The 18,921-nt window shown below is 37.6% G+C and overlaps 1 protein-coding gene across 2 annotated transcripts in view; it reads left to right on the top strand.

The window, feature by feature from the left end:
• INPP4B (inositol polyphosphate-4-phosphatase type II B) overlaps window positions 1–18,921 on the top strand; it is a 367,279-nt gene that overhangs the window by 18,661 nt on the left and 329,697 nt on the right. For both annotated transcript variants that reach the window (XM_077755934.1, XM_077755935.1), the window contains exons 2-3: window positions 7,245–7,363; window positions 9,389–9,505. The gene's annotated coding sequence lies outside the window, so the exon portion shown is untranslated. The remainder of the gene's footprint in view (window positions 1–7,244; window positions 7,364–9,388; window positions 9,506–18,921) is intronic.

Genomic DNA, 18,921 nt, shown 5'->3' on the forward strand with positions numbered 1-18,921 from the left:
TTTATTATGTGAAAATACACTAAAATGAACAGGGATGACAAGATGTGATGCTAGAGTCAATGAATTAAAGACTCTTAAAGATTTTACAAATACTGGATGCACATAGAATGTATACATTAATAGCCATTAAGCCAATCAGTATGATATAGAGCCACATTTGCCTGAGGAGTAGCCTTAGGAAAATATAAGTGAATATAGAATTCCCAACTGTTCAGGAAATTCTCAATGTGTGGATATTAATCCAAATCAGGGACACTGTGCATTCTGCCATTTTCCTGTGCACAATCGAATTATCATGGAATGCAGTGCCCTGGGAACAACTCAGTGTTGTCTTCTGAATTCACTCAAGTGGTCTGAACTGTATCCTAAGCTTCAGTAAATTTCTTTCTTAAAATTCCAGAGAGAAAGGAAGAATAAAGAACAGAAAGGAAGAAGAGAGTAAAAACAGGAAAGTAGGTTATACATATTATACTGGCAAAGCAATAGAAAGAGGAGCTTTGAGGCTTTTTAAGTGTACATACATTTTTAAATGTATGTTATAAATTTATATAATCTAAATTTAGTCACTAGTATATAATGGTAACTGTGAAAACATATAATGCAGTACAGTAATTTTCTGGACTGGAAACATAACCTAAATTGGCACGTCCAGTGGATTAGTGGCATCTAATTTTCTGGAATGTGAGGAGAAAGATATGTATGTGACACTTTAAGAAACCTGACCAAACAAAAATTTGAGAAGTAAATAAAACACTGTATTCTGGGCTTCAAGAGTCTTTCCCACAGCCTTGGGGAAGTAGCTGATTCTCTTAGCCATAGTAAGATAAGAATGGTGCTATTGAGGGAGCCTAGAAGCCAGATGGTTATTTCTCTAAAGCCCTGTTTGTACAAGGCTGCCTTTCTAGTCAAGATACCCCCATCCTGTGTGCCCTGGCCTTTTTTGCCCTTGAGTGGCACGGATTTATCTCTTCCATTTTCACTATGAAGAGTCTGTAGAGGGTACAAGAGGTAAGATTTCAACAGAGGAAAAGATAGGCTTCCATTAGGCTATATTGGGTTCTAACTATAACATTTAATTGCAAGAAAAGGAAGACTTATTAGCATTAGCAGTCTTCTTCTTTTTTTTTTTTTTAAATGTTTTATTTATTTCTAGGAGAGAGAGAGAGACAGCGTGAGCAGGGGAGGGTCAAAGAGAGAGGGAGTCACAGACTGAAACAGGCTCCAGGCTCTGAGCTGGCAGTCAGCACAGAGCCCGACGCGGAGCTCGAACCCACGAACCGCGAGATCATGACCCAAGCGAAAGTCGGACGTTTAACCGAATAAGCCACCCAGGCGCCCCAGCAGTCTTCCTTTTTTGATGAAGGAAGTATACAGAGCAGAAGAGCAAGTCTTCCCATAATCCATTGGGACATATCAGGTATTAGATAATCCCTCCCTTGTGAGCCATCACTCTCTGTATAAAGGAACACTAACCTCCCAGCTAAATCCCTGCTTATAGGGTGAGTTGACTATTTATATGTAGCTCCTCTGCCCAGAAGACAAAAAATAAGGCTTTCTGTTATTTTTGCTTCTTATTTGGAAGTTCCTAGTCATAGGTAAAATGAATGAGTGTCAGTGTCCACATCTGATTTCACAGAAGGAAACATTTTAATGATACCTATGATTTCTGAAATTAACAAATAATCCAGTAAAAGGATTTTAAACATTTTTATTTATATATATGAAAACAAGAAGGTACCAAAAAATCACAGCTATAAATTTAATAAAATTCTTTTACTGAAGAACCATAAGGTTATACCAAATTAGGGCCAACCTGGAATATCTCAAGCATATAACTACCATAAGAATATTGGATAGATAAAATCCAATTTTGCATCAATGCATAATTACGTTCATATTAATGTTAGTAATAATAATTTAATGTGCCTACCATTCTACATACATTGTTTTATATAATATTTATAGCAAATCTATGAAATGTGTCCTTTTAAGTCCACTCTACAGATTAGGAAATAGAGACTCAAAGAAATAATTTATCCAAAGTAACATAACTCCTTAGACTAGATCCAGGTTTCAAATACAGCTTTATCTCAAGTGAAAAAGTTATTCCTCTACATTCTATATGTTATACTGTGTGGTTTCTCCTCTAAGCTTAACTTTCTTTTTGCTAATGTAAGAACAGAAAATAGAGATGTGGAAATTCTTGTCAAAGTCTCCTGCCCCCATCTCCTTTGCTTGTGGCCGTTGCTTTGTTCTGAAGGAAAGAGGATAAACTTTGTTCGATGCCAGTAATAGTGAATGACGAGAAAATAGATAAAATGGAGTGAAGCAAGAAAAATGACCTGACTTCAAAGAAGAAAGAGTTCTTAAGAGGAAAGGGGTAGATGCTTGAAGTTGACTGTGAATTCACACTGCCCTGTGGCTCATGCCGCTCCTCTTGTGAAATCCTGTGGCAGGCGCCTTTGCTTATCTGTGGACTCCATATCCAATGCGGGTCTTAGAACCTTAGGATTTGGCCAATGCTGTTGAATTCGAAGGCACTTAAACAAACAGTTGTGTTCTGTGTCAGATGGTTATTGCTGTGACTGAACTCTCTGATAGAAGAGTCAAGAGACAGTTTTAGTCTTCCAGCCAAAGTTAGCTAGAATGACGGAAAGAATCTATGGATTCAAGAGACTTGACATGATTTAGAAATGATGGCTGAATGAAACAAAAATAGATATTTTATGAAAACCATTTCTGGGTAGAGAGAATATTTAACTTAACAAGAACTCTGAAGACCACTGCCCCCCTTAACTCCTGGAACCTCAAATATTAGAACTACAGGAGCAAAAATGATTTGTGCTGTCTCAAGAATCCAACTAGTAGCTTTGAGCATCTAGACCATAGGTTAGAAACTTCTGGTCCTTAGGCCAAATCTAGTCACAGATATATTTGTTGTGTGATTCTTAGAGCATTAGCCTACACAGTGACTGGGATTTCAAGCTCTGGACAAATCCTCAGATCAAGCCACAGTGGGCTTTCATTTCTTTGGGCAATGAATTTAAATAGAGTTTCCCTCTGCTAACACAGCATAGGCTTTCCAGTGCTCAGTGCCCAGCCCTCCCTTGAGATATTGATGCTCCATTATTTTTTATCCTTACACTTCTACTGAGGATTCCCTACCATAGAGTGAGGGCTGTCTGACTCCTGTACAAATCGGAACAGAGGACGCCAGTTTCATTCAAATCACTGGCAATAGAAAGTAAACCCTCATGTTGCTAATTACTATAGCAAAGTTAGCAGAAACATAAAATAGTAGCTCAACGCTATTTTATTTTTATAAAGACAAGTTTCAAATTATAGGCTTTTTTTCTTAAAAAAGCTACTCATTACTTCTATATTGCTATTTTTTCCCTTTTTGGTAAAAAAATAAAGCAGTCTATTCAGTGGACATAAGCACATTTGAATCCCAACCTAGTAGCAGCTTGTGTATTTAAACTCTTCTGGACTTTGGGAATACTTTTAAATAGCAGTCTAAAACAAAACCAATAAAAAGGAAGAAATAAAAAAATATATGTGTGTGTGTGTGTGTGTGTGTGTGATTGCAGAGAGACATTCATTAACTGTGCATTTGATTCAAGAAATTCTTAAAGAAATAAAATAGAACAACAGAAGCAAAACTTAATGCACTCTTTTAGTCTTACAGGTCAAGTAAGGCCATGTATGCAGAGCAGAGTTTTGTTTGGGTAATGGGATGTGGCAAGTATGTCTGGAAGATTGACAAATAGAATTTTTAGGCTTCTTTATTGGCTATCAAATAACTCCTATGCAGGTTAAACTTTATAGTGGCCAAATGAGTAATATCTCCATGAAGCACTCCAATCATTCATCATTTATCACCCCTCCAGTGGGACGGTTTCAGGATCTATAGATGCATGGTGTGTATGGGTTTCCTGATCTGAAATACAGTGACTCACCTACTGGCTTGGTATTTACAAGGAAATATTGGACCTGGTGACAGCCTTCAAGGAGCTATGTGAATAAGATTGAGTCAATAAAAAAACCATTTTACAGAATGAGAAAACACTAAATATTGGTAAATATTGATATGAATATTGGTAAATATTAGTATAATGATATTGATAAGTTTTACATAGAAAAATCCATTCATAAAAAGGCTCTAATGCCTTTCTCAACTAGACCCCAAGAGATAGGTAAACAGATGAAGAAATCAAGTGTTCAAGAGTTTGTGACTTAATGTCACAGAAATAGAAAACAAGGAATCTAGGAATACAGCTCAGGAATTCTGCCTGGTCTCCGGGTCTTTCCATGATATCTTACAGCATAAGTATTAGGGAACAGAAAATTCCCTGGGCTTTTGGGAAGAAAAGAGATAGGTACTGCCCAAGGTATGACATTAGTAGTTGTTTTTTTGTGCTTGTTTTTAGATATGGAATATAAAGGAATCAAAGTGCCATTACTGTTGTTTTTACTTCTTCGGTATTGGGATATCTGCAAATTAGGTTGGAAAGAACACTTCAGTTTAATGAAGACTTTCTCTGTTTTTATTAGGAGTAAGTCTGAGTGTTTCTCTGATAAAACGGAGAATAGCTGCTCACTTCTGGGAAATAACCACAGCCCACAGTCAACTTGATAAGAAATCTGAAAAGGAGTAACTCATTTTGAACAAAGGTGTCAAAAGCTCATAAGGCAGAGATGAGGCTGCAAGCAGAAAGAGGGCAAGATGCATGTGTTTGAAGCAAACAAACTCCAGCTTTAAAATCCAAGGACAGGTGTAGTCAACATCAATCAGTAAATGGAGAGAAAGCTGGACACCCTGAACAGATAACCAAACAAATGAGTGATGAAGTTAAATAGATTGTAAGGCAAGTAGAGGAAATGATCAAAGTAACCACTAAAGAACAAGAAAGTTTAAATCTAGCTTTTTTTTTTTTCCCCTTCCGGAGATATGTTGACATTGAAACCTCACATCAGTATTTCCTAAAACTGCAGATCTCTTGGGTTGGACAGTAAAGAATTATGGTAGTGGGTCTTCCAAAGGTAGGTGTCATTATACAGGAGAGGAATTCAGGATGCCAAGAAAAGAAATGGAACTGGGGTACCCGGGTGGCTCTGTTGGTTAGGCATCCAACCTCAGCTTAGGTCATGATCTCACAGCCCGTGGGTTTGAGCCCCGCATTGGGCTCTGCGCTGACAGCTCAGAGTCTGGAGCCTGCTTAGGATTCTGTGTCTCCCTCTCTCTCTGCCCCTCTCCCCCCTCAAGAATAAATAAACATTAAAATTTTTTTTTATTTCGCTCGGCATAACACCCTCAAGGTCCATCCATGAAGGATAAATATCATATGTTTGCACGTATAGGAGGATTAGGAGGAACTTGACGGAGGAACAAGGGGGAGAAGAAGGGGGGAAATGGTGGGGGAAAGGGAGAGAGGCAAACCATGAGAGACTCTTGAATGCTGACAAAAACTGAGGACTGATGGATGTGGGGGCGGGGGGACGGGCATGGAGGAGGGCACTTGTGGGGATGAGCACTGGGTGTTATGTGGAAACTAATTTGACAATAAACTATTTGTAAAAAAACCATAAATAAATAAAAATAAAAACAATTTTTTAAAAGAATGGAATGAATGGGGAATGATATAATGTCAATGTGAGCAATTAATATTTCTAAGCCTTTAGTTTTTAATATGTGATACTGAAATAATAAGTCCAAGTTCTGTTTTGAGAAATAAAAAGATAATGAACAAAATGCTTCAAAAACAGGGAGGTCTTAAATTGTAGCTATTACATTTTCCACACACGCTTTCCTGACCTCTCCTGTATTGATAGAGGCATTTAAATAGAGGTGGTTTAAGTAAGGAAACATCATGACAAAATACCATACAGGAACAAAAGAATCTCAAAGTCTGGCAAGAAGAGTTAAGAAGGCAAATAATTTGCCCAGTACTGCCGTGCTGGTAGAATTGGGTGAAAATCAGTCCTGTTTGGTTCCAAAGCTCCTGCTTTTTCCTCTATCCCATTCTGCTTCTATAAATCAGATGATCAGTAAGCCACTGGAAGGTGATAATTACGTTTATAATTTCCTCCGCTTTCAAGTTTCAGATTCAATCCGTAGTGCTTCTGTCGCAGTGGATGAAGGTCCTGTAAATTGCTGCAGTGACACAACATAGGTTAAATGCATCCGTCCTCCTGGGCCTTCCTGTACCAGTCAGCACCAGTCAGAAGTGCGGGGCAAGGATGGTATAGAGCCCAGCACACAGTCGTCATGGACCTGGAGCCCAGTTTCCCCCAGCTAGCCTTGGGCCTCCAACTGAGCATAACTTGAACCCCTTCTGGAGAGGACCCTCTGCATCCTACTTAGCCGTCCAGCCCCAGGGGGTGAAACTACTGTTTCAGAGCCAGGGGAGAAAGCACTGTGAGAGATGGTGGACGTGCTGAAAAGGAATGTAGTTTTGATTCCACCCCCCTCCCCATGTTGTGGGGATGATATGTGGGAGGAGAAGATATTCAGGTAAATATGGTATGGTGATGAGAGTCTGTAATCTGAGCCTGGTGTCTCAAGGGAAAGTTCTTAGTTTGCTGCCCCTGGGCAAGAATTAACCCATCCTTATTCCACATTTCTGCTTCCCAGACTTGGCTGGTATCCCAGCCAGAAGGTGTTTTTAACCCCTCCTCTGCCTCTGGCTTGTGGCTGGTGTGCTGATCTGGCAGTGTAGCACCTCTTTCCAGTTTCTATGGGAAACTGTGTATGATTGTAGGAGGCCACCTTTAGCCAATAGACAGGTAAGGACCCAGGGCGCATTGGTACATTTGAACCAATCCAGCCAACGTCGATAAGGAACAGCGTCAGGTTTCCCGGATATAGCCCAGCTCAGCTTACTTTGTTCGGCAGTATGATTTAAAGCCCAGGGTTTAATGACTAATTAAAGTCCCTAGAGTCCCTGAGCTGTGTGTGCATAGTCACACATTAGAGCTGCGATCCCAGGGCTGTCCAGACTAGCAGGAGCGGCAAATGTGGTCAGTGGAAATGAACTCTCAATTCAGCTCTGCAACACGTGACTTCCTATTTCTGTAAGGTACTTCCAAGGGACTTCCTCTGTAAAAAAAAGAAAAAAAAAAATCAGCCTGCGTCCCAGGAGATTTCATTCAGAGCTGTCGCTAAGTTACTTCAACTCAGACAGAAGTTTTCCCTGAGACATGGTGTTAGTTTCTTTTCTTTCTCTTTTCTCTGTCATTGCCAGCATGCAAGGATCTTGTGGCTCCTGTTCGTGATCGAAAGCTGAATACACTGGTGCAGATCTCAGTAATCCACCCCGCGGAGCAGGGTCTGACAAGATACTCAAGCACGGAAATCGTGGAGGTGAGTGAGCTCACTGTGTGCCTGCTTTGCTCTGCTCTGCTCTCGCTCTCTCAGCCTCTCTGGATTTGAGCAAACAGCTGAGATAAGTCAGCTTCTGGCCTCTAGATATGCTATGTTACTTACCCTCTGTCATTTAAGAAAACATACCTGAGGTTATTAAGCATGCATTGGTAACTTACCAGCATAAACAGATGAGAGAAGATCTTGCCTTTTTTCATAAAAGACCTTATGCCTCTTTAGTAAATAGAAAAAAAAATCCCACTTTGAATCCTTAAATAGAACACCAAGTAGGGAAAAAAAATAGATTTTTAAATTAAATTGAATGAATATTTACTTTTTTTGGGGAAAAAAGGAGAGTCATAAGGTACCCACAGAAGTTAAGTGTTTTTGCCCTTTCTGTTTTTTCCTATGTTCTTCAGTTTGGCCATGGAAACTTTATATTCTCTGCTACTTGTGTGTGTTTTTAAAGTATGATGTTTTTCAAAGAAAGGTAGATGATTAATTTCATAAACTGTAAAGTTTCTAGCTGAAGGGTGTAAATATTACTCATCAGATGAGAGATTTCCTATTTACATTTATTGTTACTAATATACATTCAAAATGTGTCGACAGGAAACTTGTTATTGTATTGGATTAGATTCAAAAGAGGAAGTGTTTCCCTTCTGATTATTTTGTTCTCATCACGCATATTTCATGAACTTAGTGAATAAGAAATACTTGAATATCTGGGACTAAAGAAAGTGTACTTTAAAGTCCTTAGCTCTGCATGATTTTTTTTTTCAGACTTGTAAGCCCTGTCTGTTTTGAATGAGGAATTTCTCTCTAAGGAACTAAGGAGCCTACCCCAGACCGGGTTTTCTCAATGCTGACCCGTGCCTGGCTGCTGGAATAAATGATTCAGACTGAACTCTACTCATTTCTCTAATGGGAATGATCCAGATCCTGCACAGAACCTTGAATCTTCCCTTTGGAAACTTTAGGTTCCAATGCTGATATAATTCGTAGTCAATGCTGTAGTTGAATTAACAAAAATAGCCTCATTCGTATAACAAAAACTTGACTTAAATTATAAAATTGTTCATTCTATGAAAAAAATTTAAGTATTGTTCCAATTTAATTATTTTTACAACATTGCCGAAACTTAAAAGAAATTTTTTGACACATTTCAGATGTTTATGTTTGAACATCCATAGCTATTTGGGGCTATGTTTTTCTAATGTGTCTAACGCAGAGCTTCTAACAAGAAGTAGTGTTTGTTGAATACAAGGAGAAAGAATGAATGAATAAGTGAATAACTTGAGCTTTTAGAAGCTCACAGAGATCTGGTTTACAGAATCGTAGCAAACATCTCAATGATATTTGGCAATACACATATTTAAATATAGATGTCAAACTTAATGTTGGATGTCAGCTCTCTAAAAATGAATTCTGAGGCATTGAAATATATCCTGTGTGGTGTATCCTGAGCTAGTAATTTTATAGCCTCAAATCCACCATATGAAGTTTCTTTCATTAGTTTTCAAATTGGTCTGAAAAAAAGAAAACAGCTGAACATCTCAAAACAAATGGACATTATCAAAGCATAGCTTTCAGCTGAATCATTACAGAAAGGAAGTAAATGGTATTTTATGAGAAAATAGCTTCATTTTAATTTGATCAGTCAATATCTTAGATTTTTGTATAAAGTCCATGTTAAATCCATTAAATGTATTCCAGGTGGACTGACAACTGACCCTAAAGAAGGGTTCTGCATATAATGAAAATAAGTTGTTTTTCCAGACTATTAGCAGCTCTGACACTGATGTAGTACCGTTTACTATCAACTGCTATATCGGTATCTGGGGCCCTAGGCCTCCTGTCGCCCATGAGCATCATTTGGCAATCCAGATCTCTCTTCCAACAGAACTATTTCCTAGAAAAACAAATAGACTCAGACACACTTTCTGCACTCTCATGTGTCACTGCATGCTGCCGGCTGCAGTTGCTGCTTTATTGAATCAAAGTTGTCTGCTGCTGCTGTTACAGGGAACAAGAGACCCACTGTTTTTGACTGGTGTCACATTCCCATCGGAGTATCCCATTTATGAGGAGACCAAAATAAAGCTAACAGTCTATGATGTCAAGGATAAGTCTCATGACACTGTAAGTACTTATACTGCTTTTTCCTTTGGGAAAAGAAGTTGTGCTTTTCCAAATTACTGGGTTTTGGATAAAACTGGGCATTTTTCAAAGAGGGTATTTATGTTGTGCTTATGCTCGCCTTATGTTTATAGTTTCCTGCTGCTTCCCCCACTCCGGTTCACTTGGCTTAGTGCCAGACCGGCAATTGGTTAGGAGCAAAAGCTTTCAGGACAGACTTTTCTCTTTTTTGGGAAGGCTGGCTTCATCTCTTGGTTAACATCTCTGTTGTTGTTTTAAGGAATATCTAATTATTCTAAAGTATTTAATTATTCTAAAACAGGAGGTTGATAAAGCGCTCTAATTTCACAATTTCTTTTTATACATACTAAGTAGAGAGAAACTCCCTCCTATTTTCCTGAAGTTGTTCCTGGTGCCAAAATAACAAGAAGTACTAGGCAGATGGTTTAATAGGCCTCTGTGTGTGAAGGTCAGGTAAAGTTCCAATGATCTTTTGTCCTAAATGCTTCAGTCTTCCCAAGGGTCTGACTTCTCTTCCCCTTGGTATCAGACTGCCAGGTTAGATAGTGAAGTACCCAGGCACTACCTCTAGAGGCCACTCTGAGAATTACTGGACGGAAGAGAATCCTGTTGGGGAAGAGATGGCTTCAGAGGAGCCCTCTTCTTTAAATCCCTCAGGTCAACATGAATTTTTGTCTGTTTTCAAGGCAGGGGAGCTATGGCAGTGTGATGATCAATAGTGAAGCGCATGCCAGGGAACACTTGGAAGGCAGCGAGGCCTTTAGGGACCAGGAGAATTCCTGTTGAAGCTAAAGGGCGCTGCTGGACCTTGGGAATCGCACATACCTAGTCTGGGGAAAGCATCACTTTAAACTCAGCCCTCGCCTAGGTTATGGTTCAAGTAGGTAGAGGGAGGAGGAGATACAGCTGTGCAGGAGAACAGTAAGTAGGCAAATGATTAGGATGATGGGAAAGTAAGCAGCCACTATGGGATTTTATGTTCCTCCAGGCACATGATCAAATTCGGTCTTCCTGGAGTCCCAAGGCACAGACAGGAGAGAATATGGAAAGGACAGAGGGACAGCAACACAATGTTACAGAAATAAATGTTGTCCCTAAACTCTCGAGTTTGTGAAGTCTTTAGAAATATCAGAGTTAGAAATATTAAATACCTAAGGTGTTTCTGTCCCCTTCACTCTCCCTCGTTTAAAATGTGCATGGATGTTAATGCTTTAGCAATAATCCGCTTACTCATTAATTATGCTTTTTGTTGGCTTCTGTTCTGGAAGCTAATTATTTAAGGTCTTTTAAAGACTTCCTTCCTTGATCAGAGGTGTCATCACATAAAAGTATTGGATGAACTGGAATCCTTGCTGTAAAATACGACTTGTGAAATTTGAACACACTTAGTAAATGAAAGCTGGTTGCATTTCTTAAGAGCTGTTAATTAAAGCATAACCTCTCCTTTAAAATAACTAACAATTGGTTCTGGATATGGAAGTGTAAATAGAAACACAGTTTATTAATATGCTAATAATCCCCATGGACATATAGTCTTTATCCTGGAAGTTTTTTTTCCGCTCATTTCTTAAGATTTTCTTTGGGTTGGGGTGGGGGAGGGTGGGAAGAGGAAGCAGGAAGTGGTTTTGAAGTACAATTCGTAATTATAAGCACTTAACAACTTAAAAAATTTAAGATCATAATACTTTGAAGACCTATGAAATGAGAAAATATGTTTGTGTTTTAGAAAATTAATGAATTATGTGCTTGTATTTAAAAGTAGTTTAAATATTTGATCTTAGCAAATCATTGATCATGTCAGGCTGACCCAGAACAGTGAGATCTTCTACCAACTGAATACTAATTAGTTGAGTTAGATGACTAAGGTACTTGCCCTTTCCTATTGAGTTTATCATTACTTGGAGTTCATCAGTCAAATAAATTTGTTACTTTGCCATTTCATATTCATTGACATACCTATTAATATTAGATATTTTTAAAGAGAAATGATAATCTTTCATCTGTGCCCTTGATATGACTATTATCTAACTAGTCGTTGTTCTTGTATTCCTCTAAACATTGGACCTAAGATTGATTACCTTACTTAGTAACTTCAGCAGAAATGTAATTAATCATTATAATGAATGAGAAGAGTCTGTTGATTCAGAAAACTGTTGTTTCCTCCTGCTACATTCTTCATCCTCCCCATTCACTGCAGTAAATCTCTTCACTGTGGCAGATGGATGGATAATGCTTGGCAGGTAGGAAGGTAGGTTATGGTTGGATGATAGGGTCATTATTAAAATTAAAGTGACTGGGGCACCTGGATGGCTCAGTCACATCTGACTCTTGATCTTGTCTTAGGTTGTGACCTCAAGGTTGTGCGATCAAGCCTTGTGTTGGGCTCTGTGCTGAACATGGAGCCTGTTTGGGATTCTCTCTCTCCTTCTCTTTCTGCCCTTTCTCCACTCACACGCAGGCTCTCTTTCTCTCTGTCTCTCTCAAAATAAATAAATAAGCCCCAATATAAAATTAGAATGAACTTTTTTATTACTTTCCTCACCATGAGGAAATTACCTTTTTTCTCAGAATGGGCTCTCTAGTATCCAGCTGTTGGGTGGGGACTTCAAAGCTTAAAATTTGTCAAGAAGAGTAGAAGCCAAATTCTAATAGTGAAACTCATGTCTTCTGGATGTATGCTGGTTGTATGCTTTATTTTAAACTTCCTAGAAACTGAAACAACAGAGACAAAATTATTTTTAGCATGGTATTACAGTGTTTAGCCCTAGGGAATCAGGCTGAGAATCTGGGTCTTTCGTATGTTACAGAAAAAACTCAGAAGAAGGTGACATTTACATAAGAAAACAACGTCACCAACAAACTTTGCCTTTTTCCTCTTCTTTCCAAAACTGGTGTTTTGGAGGACACTGAACAAGGCTCTTTCAACATGGAGTTGAGGACAGCGATCAATTTGCAAACACATGATTAGGTCACAGAATTGGTTTTGCTCATGGTAGAAATGTGAATTTCTATGTATTTTGCTCATGGTAGAAATGTGAATTTCTATGTATTTTGCAAGAGTGCAAATTGCTTCATTCCTTTTGTTGTTAGAGTAAATGTTTGCTGTATCCCCCAACTTATTAGATATTCAGTTTATAGGACAAAGTCCTGTGTCCATACTGAACATTTTTCTCAGGTAAGGATATATGCCCTAAGACATTTTTTACTGGCAGTTACTAACAACCCTTCATTTGTACCTTTCAGAAAAGGTGACCTTATCAAGATTAGATGTAAGTGTATTGCACTGTGTGAGTTCTACGTCCAAAGAAGTTCACTTCCAGTGCAGTTACCTATACAGAAGTGTCTAGTTAAGTTTTTTGTGTGTGTGTGTTTTTCTATGGAAAAGAAAATAATTTACATTTAGCATACTTTGACTTGGCTTGATTTTCTACACTGACTTTTAGAAGGTTAGGCATAATTATACTTATTGAGATACAAATTCTATAAGCTGGCCTTCTTCTCTGTCTTCCATAGAAGATATAGTACAGCTGGTAAGGAAAAAGAAATTGATATTGATCACTAAGTACATACCAAGCACTGTGGTTAATATGTATGGTTTCTTCTTTCATCTCCAAAAAATTCTTTGAGGGAAGTATCACCGCGTCCATTTTAAAGATGAAGAAATTGAGATTCTGAAAACTTAAGTAGGCCAAGTCAAAGATCCTATCTTTTCTCAAGTGTACGTATGTTGTTAACATTGCCCTCATTTTCACTCCCATGTGATGGTATTTTTACTTCAGCTGGTGCTTTAAAAGCATTCTTTATTTGGGTCTTCAAAATTGATTAATTGAGAAACAAATGTTAATATGTCAATATAGGGGGTAAAATATCCAAATTTTTTAAGCACTTAGATTAAGCACGTATAACTAATTGCAGATGTATGAATAAATTTTATAATGAAGTGGCCAACTAATCATGAAAAAACAGCTTTCATTACCTGTAGTGAAGTGACTAAGTTTATGTCTTAAACTTTTGCTTTTGTCCACCTGGCCTTGTTTTCTCCTTTCTTTTGTGTGTACTACAAGGTTCTCTGTACTTGCTGGTTCAGTCAGACTTCGACTTTTGCAAGGCTCCTGTCTCCATTGTAACCTAATTTGCAAGGGGAGTTACTGATTCCGATTCCGTAATATACAGGTAGTTCAGGGTTCTAAAATATTTCCGTCCTTCGAATAAAACTTCACTGTCTTTCTACCCGTTGATAAATGGTACATATTTACAAAGAACATATTTATATTTTAATGAAGTATAATTTATATGTAATAAAATGGACAGCTATAAAGTGTTCAGTTCAATGACTTTGACAGTTGCATATGGCCACATAACCTATGCAAATGCAAGATACAGAGCATTTCCATCATTCCAAAAAGTCCTTTTGTGTCTCATTCTGGTCAACTACCACCTCACATACTCTGAGGCAACAACTTTCCCATATGTATCACCATATATTTGTTTTGCTTGTTGAGATTTATGTGCATAAAATCATATAATATGTGTTATCGTGTGCCTGGTATCTTCTGTTCAACGTGTTTTTGAGATTCATTTATGTTGCTGAGTGGTATTATTACTGAATGGCATTATGCTGTAGTGGTTCCCCAATCTGTTCATTCTCTTACTGATGGACATTTAATTACTTACAGCTTTTGACAACAATGAATAAAATGTCTATGAACATTTGAGTACAAGTATTTGTGTGGATTATTTGTTGTTATTTTGGGAGGTAAATACTGAGGAGTTAAAATTGTTAAATCATAGTGCAGATGCTTGTTTAACCTTTCTAGAAACTCCCAAATTGTTCTCCAAAGTTATTGTATGGCTTTATTCTCCTACTCATAATTCTGTATGAGAGCTCCAGTTAACTCCACCAACAATGATGTTGTCAGTCATTTTAATTTAGCCTACTAGGGAGTATGAAGTGGTATCTTAATGGGTATTAATTTGGGTTTTCCTGATGATTGATTCTTTACCTTTTCATTTGCTTATTGGCCATTCATCATTTCTGTTCAAGTCTTTTCCCTTTTTTAAAAACAAGGGCTTTCTTTTTATTGTTGATATATAAGAACTTTTCATATATGTAGATGTAAGTGGTTTTATTAATATAGGTATTACAAGTGCCCTCTCCTCCCTTTGGCTTGCCTTATAATTTTCCTAATGATGTATTTTGTTATTCAGGGATTTTAAATTTTGAGTGAGTTCAGTTCATCAATCTTTTCATCCATAGTCAGTGTTTTTTGCACTCCCAAAGATTATTATACTTCAGGTCATGAGAATATTCTCCAGTGTCTTCCTTCAGAATGTTGTATCATTCTAACCTTTACATTGAGGAATGAGATAGGGATCAAAGTTATCTTCCCCATGAGGATATCTAGTTATTGAAGCAGTTTGTCAAAAATACGTTTGTATTCACTAAATTTAGTTGGTGTATTGACTAGAAGAAATTCAGTTGTCTACTGATAGATGTAGGTCTATTTTTCAATGATCTCCTTTCTTCCATTGATCTTTTTATCTAGCATCATGACAATAACACAAAGATTGTAGCTTTATCATAAGTCCTGCCAGATTTGTGCTTTTTATCAAGATTTTTGTTTTTGCTTTGCCTATTCTAGGGCCTTAGTTTTTACACATAAATTTGAAAACAACTTGTCAGTTTCTTCAGTGAGCCTGTTGGGACTTTGATTGGAATTGTGTTGAATCTACAGGGAATGGACATCTTAACAATATGGAGTTTATTAATCTTTAAATATGCTAGGTATATCACTTTATTTATTTAGGCATTTAAATTTTATCAGGAATACATTTGTGTTCAGATCATATTTGTGTGGTCATAATATATTTGAAGGCTTATTTCTAGGTACATTTAATCGTTTTTCATGATAACATATAAGGTATTTTTTTAAATACAGGTTTAGGGGTGCCTGGGTGGCTCAGTTGATTAAGCATCTGACTCTTGATTTCAGCTCAGGTCATGATCTCATGGTATGTGGGACTGAGCCTGCATCAGGTTCTGTGCTGACAGTATGGAACCTGTTTGGGATTCATTCTCTCTCCCTCCCTCTCTTTCTGCCCCTCCTTCTCATTCTCTCTTAAAATAAATAAACATTGGGGTGCCTGGGTGGCTCAGTCAGTGAAGCATCTGACTTCAGCTCAGGTCATGTTCTCAAGTTGGTGGGTTCAAGCCTCACGTTGGACTCTGTGCTGACAGCTCAGAGCCTGGAGCCTGCTTCGGATTCTGTGTCTCCCGTCTCTCTGCTCCTCCCCCGCTCACACTCTGTCTCTCTCAAAAATAAAAACATTGGGAAAAAATTTTAAATAAATAAACATTAAAAAATATATAGTTTTAAACTCCTGTTTGTTAGTAGGCAGAAAAACAATTGCTTTTTGCATATTGACCTTGTATCCTGCGGTCTTACTAAAATTCACACGTTAGTTCTACAGCATTTTTAAAAAATTCCATAGGGTTTTGTAAATATATAATCATGTTACCTGAGAATAATGAAAAACTTATGTTTCCTTTTCCAGTCAAAGTGCATTTTATCTTTCCTTACTGCACTAGCTAGGTGCCATAGGACTTTCAGTGTCATATCCATAGAAGTGGTGACAGTGGAAATCTTGGTTTTGTTTCCAAACTTAAGGAAGAAGTGTTCAGTATTTCATCGTTAAATATGATCTTAACTGTAGGCTCTTCATAGATGTCTTTTATCAGATTGAGGAATTTATCTCTATCAGTAGTTTTCTGTGAGTTTTTATCCTAAGTAGTGTTGAATTTAGTCACCTGGCTCTTTTGGTGTATATTGAGATGCTTGAATGTTTGTCTTACTTATTCTGTTAATGTAATGAAGACATTAATTCATTTCTTTAAGTTAAGCCAACCTTAGATTCCTGGAGGCAATTTTTTTCACTTGGCAGCAAACTCCCCTCTCTCAAGCTTCCACCTAGTGCATGGGGAAATCAGCCTCTGCTCTTCTGCCTCGCATTGGAAAAAGCCCTGTGCAGCCCCATGGTGAATCTCTCAGCTCTCCTATACATTGAAGTATCCTCCTAGTATGTGATGTCCCATGGGAAGGAGCAGGTGAGTGGGCAAGACTCATTCATGCGATGACCAGGGCTCCTCAGGGCTCACATCTCTCGTGCCAGGTACCCTGTGCTCATGAAAAGTTTATTACAAGTCCAGCTGGTTTCTACAGAAGGTGGTCCTCTTCCTGCTGCTCAGCCAGGAATAATACCAGCCATGGGTATGTCTTCCTCCAGGAAGGGTCTGTCATTCCCTGGAGTTCATTCCATTTGGTTTATTTACACCCTCAGTTTTCTGATGGGTTTAACAGAAACTGATTTGGTAGTGTATCTGATTTCTGGATGTTACTATAGGAGTGACAGTCTCTTGCGAATTTTTGCATCTTAACCTGAAGCGTAAGTGCTATATACTTAGGTTCTTTTCTTTAGCATTTATGCCACTGTCTCTAAATTTCTATTTCCATCTCTTTTTTCCCCTCCTCTGTAGTTTACATATTCAGTGCATTACAGTCTATGAGGCGTTTTACCTTGTTTCTCCTTTCCTCTTTCATTCCTGTTCTTTCTCTGTGTTACTGGCTTCATTCACACAGTACTTGCTCTGTGTCATTTGTTCAGGGTTTTTGTTTGTTTTCTTGTTTTTGTTTTCGCTTGGGCTCCCACAAAAAGGAAAGGGTATTCAATACTTCCTTACTTTTCCTAAGAAAATAATGTTTGCCTAGAGACAAACTAGCTATTTGACAGTCTTATTTGAAATAAGAAAATGAATTTGCTCATGAAGCAAAGCAAGTCTCTTACAAAACCTTTTGGCCTTAGTAGAGTCGGTGCTTGACTGTGAGGTGGCCACATTCTTATTTCATGGAGATCAGCAGAACTGTACTTTGAATATTTTCACTTAGCTGTCTACAAATATGTGTTATAGAAACATTGTTTAACATAGCTTAAAACACACTCTCTCTCTCTCTCTCTCTCTCTCTCTCTCTCTCTCTCTCTCTCTCTCTAATGCCTAGAATTAATTTGCCTTTTTTTTCAATTAAAATAGAAATGATGATGGGTTGCCTGGGTGGCTCAGTCGGTTAAGCTTCTGACTTCAGCTCAGGTCATGATGTAATTCATGGGTTCAGGCCCCAAGGCGGGTTTTGCACTGACAGCTCAGAGCCTGGAGCCTGCTTCAGATCCTATGTCTTCTTCTTTTTCTCTGCCCCTCTCCCACTTGTGCCCTTTCTCAAAAATAAATAAGTAAACATTTAAAAATAGAAATAATGATGTAAGGTCATTTCTCATTCTCTTTTCAAAGCTGGGAAACTTAATTAATGTTAATCACAAATGTAGAGGAGCATAATTTACCCTGTGTTTCCTAATGGACTCCTAGTCTTATTCTTCACTGAACATTCGAGAATGGCTTTGAATTTTTTACTCTCATAAGTTTTTCAATAGGGAACATTTTTCTTTTTAAGCATAATGAAATATCACTGGAAAGAGTGGTTGGGGGAGTTGCAGGGTAATTCTATTTTGAGCCTGTTGAGTCCGCAAACTGGAATTTAGTCATGTCAATATAAATCTAATTGGATGGGGGTTGCCCAGAAGTTTTAGGAAGCTCTCTGATTCCTAATTATAAGGTAACAAAAATGTAGACAGTGAGGTGTGGCCCAGGAATACAACCTATGTACATGTGGGACACCTTAACACCAAAACCTGATGAATGTTTAAAAAAATAAAAGCTGTACCCAAATTTTAATTAGAAATATAGGTACATAAATTATAATTGAAATAGTATTCAGCAGAATTCATCTGTGTGGAAAGAGAAACATACATTCTGGAAAGCAAAAGTGGCTCAATATCAGAACATCTATCAACATAATCCATTTTTTTAACTAAAGGAGAAAACTTACTTGATTCTGTCAATGGATGCTAACGATGCATTTAATAAATCTTGTGCCCATGTCTAATAAAAATCAAATAGATTACATTATAGAATATAATAAAAATCTATCCAAATAAGACAATACAAATGTTCAAACAATGAAATGCTAAAATCATTTCGATGAGACACGTAATCAACCACTATCATCATTATTATTCAGCATCTTTTTGGAGACTGTAGAAAATACAATGAGAAAATTACATTTTTCACGTAAAATTTGGAAGACAAGCAGCAAAACTATTTATCTATTGATTATTAAAATACCTAGAAAGCCCAAGAGACTTTAGTAAATAAAGACCAAATATGATTTGGTAAGTTGGCTGGTTATGAGATCAAAATAAAAATCAATAGCATCCTTATTTTATAGCTTAAGTTACATAGAAAAGTATAAAATCTTATAGAAGACTGTAAAATAAGCTCTTTACCAATA

The sequence above is a fragment of the Crocuta crocuta genome, unplaced genomic scaffold (genome assembly GCF_008692635.1).
Source record: "Crocuta crocuta isolate KB4526 unplaced genomic scaffold, BGI_CrCroc_1.0 scaffold112, whole genome shotgun sequence".
Lineage (NCBI taxonomy): Eukaryota > Metazoa > Chordata > Mammalia > Carnivora > Hyaenidae > Crocuta > Crocuta crocuta.